Source organism: Durio zibethinus, unplaced genomic scaffold (assembly GCF_047325235.1).
Source record: "Durio zibethinus cultivar Kanyao isolate XHJ-2024 unplaced genomic scaffold, ASM4732523v1 HiC_scaffold_391, whole genome shotgun sequence".
Taxonomy (NCBI): domain Eukaryota; kingdom Viridiplantae; phylum Streptophyta; class Magnoliopsida; order Malvales; family Malvaceae; genus Durio; species Durio zibethinus.
The window spans coordinates 65,001-67,500 of record NW_028323014.1 but is presented as its reverse complement, the minus strand read 5'-3'; positions in this window follow the sequence as shown (position 1 = coordinate 67,500).

Genomic DNA, 2,500 nt, shown 5'->3' with positions numbered 1-2,500 from the left:
GCAACCGCCCGCACCAAGGCTCAGCATGTGCCGATTGTGATCGAGGCAACAACCCACACCAGGGCCCAGCTTGTGCCGATGGCGGTCGAGGCAAGTGCCCGTACCGAAGGGCAGCCTATGCCGATGATGGTCGATGCATGTGCCATCACCATGCGTCATCATGTGCCATTGATGGTCGAGGCCTTGGCCGAAGTTCGATTTTGAGCCACGGTGCCCATGCTTGGCTCCAGCATGTGCTGGTGCCGCATTTTTTTCACTCGGGACAGCATCGCCGGAGCATCGCCGGAGCATCGCCGGAGTACCGCCGGAGAACCTGACCGGCGGCATTGGAGTTCCGGCGATTGGGAGGGGGGCCGGGGGGTGTGCGCACATGATGTGCGATGGGTGCTGGTACTTGGCCTTGTGTTGGCCCCCTATCCCTCATCAAACCTCTGAGAATTCACACCCCCTTAAAGAGCATTTGAGATTTTACAGGTTTGCTACCAGTAGCCGTTAAAGTGTCTGAAATGGGGACACTTTTTTCAAACGGTCACAAAATCTTCTCTACTTCGAGTTTTTAGCTGAATTTTTTTGTGCATGCCAACAAAAATAGAAGGATCATGCCTACAAAATTTGGGGCCAAAAATCCTTATAAAAAAATTTTAAAAAATCCCGAACCGCAAAAAGTTTCGAAAATTGTGAAAAATAGAAAACGAGTCATCTTCCAACGAAACTTCACGTGAAGGCTTAGGGGACCATTGTATGAATTTACAAGCCATAAAAATGGCATTGGCACGGCAGAAATTTGAAGATGTGCCTAAACCCACCAGGGCCCAGCGTGTGCCGATGGTGCTCGAGGCAACCGCCCGCACCAGGGCCCAGCGTGTGCCGATGGTGCCCGAGGCAAGCGCCCGCACCAGGGCCCAGCGTGTGCCGATGGTGGTCGAGGCAAGCGCCCGCACCAGGGCCGATAGTGTGCCGATGGTGCTCGAGGCAACCTGTCGCACCAGGGCCCAGCGTGTGCCGATGGTGATCGAGGCAACCTGCCGCACCAGGGCCCAGCGTGTGCCGATGGTGGTCGAGGCAAGCGCCCGCACCAGCGCCCAGCGTGTGCCGATGGTGCTCGAGGCAACCGACCGCACCAGGGCCCAGCGTGTGCCGATGGTGCTCGAGGCAACCTGCCGCACCAGGGCCCAGCGTGTGCCGATGGTGGTCGAGGCAACCGCCCGCACCAGGGCCCAGCGTGTGCCGATGGTGATCGAGGCAACCGACCGCACCAGGGCCCAGCGTGTGCCGATGGTGGTCGAGGGAACCTGCCGCACCAGGGCCCAGCGTGTGCCGATGGTGGTCGAGGGAACCTGCCGCACCAGGGCCCAGCGTGTGCCGATGGTGGTCGAGGCAAGCGCCCGCACCAGGGCCCAGCGTGTGCCGATGGTGGTCGAGGCAACCGACCGCACCAGGGCCCAGCGTGTGCCGATGGTGCTCGAGGCAACCTGCCGCACCAGGGCCCAGCGTGTGCCGATGGTGGTCGAGGCAAGCGCCCGCACCAGGGCCCGGCGTGTGCCGATGGTGGTCGAGGCAACCTGCCGCACCAGGGCCCAGCGTGTGCCGATGGTGCTCGAGGCAACCGACCGCACCAGGGCCGAGCGTGTGCCGATGGTGGTCGAGGCAAGCGCCCGCACCAGGGCCCAGCGTGTGCCGATGGTGGTCGAGGCAAGCGCCCGAACCAGGGCCCAGCGTGTGCCGATGGTGGTCGAGGCAACCTGCCGCACCAGGGCCCAGCGTGTGCCGATGGTGCTCGAGGCAACCGACCGCACCAGGGCGGAGCGTGTGCCGATGGTGGTCGAGGGTAGAAGCTCAATGAGACGATGGTGTTCGGGGCAAGCGCCCGCACCAGGGCCCAGCGTGTGCCGATGGTGGTCGAGGCAACCGCCCGCACCAGGGCCCAGCGTGTGCCGATGGTGCTCGAGGCAACCGCCCGCACCAAGGGCCGGCTTGTGCCGATGGTGTTCGAGGCAACCGCCCGCACCAGGGCCCAGCGTGTGCCGATGGTGGTCGAGGCAACCGCCAGCACCAGGGCCCAGCGTGTGCCGATGGTGGTCGAGGGAACCTGCCGCACCAGGGCCCAGCGTGTGCCGATGGTGGTCGAGGCAAGCGCCCGCACCAGGGCCCAGCGTGTGCCGATGGTGGTCGAGGCAACCGACCGCACCAGGGCCCAGCGTGTGCCGATGGTGCTCGAGGCAACCTGCCGCACCAGGGCCCAGCGTGTGCCGATGGTGGTCGAGGCAAGCGCCCGCACCAGGGCCCGGCGTGTGCCGATGGTGGTCGAGGCAACCTGCCGCACCAGGGCCCAGCGTGTGCCGATGGTGCTCGAGGCAACCGACCGCACCAGGGCCGAGCGTGTGCCGATGGTGGTCGAGGCAAGCGCCCGCACCAGGGCCCAGCGTGTGCCGATGGTGGTCGAGGCAACCGCCCGAACCAGGGCCCAGCGTGTGCCGATGGTGGTCGAGGCAACCTGCCG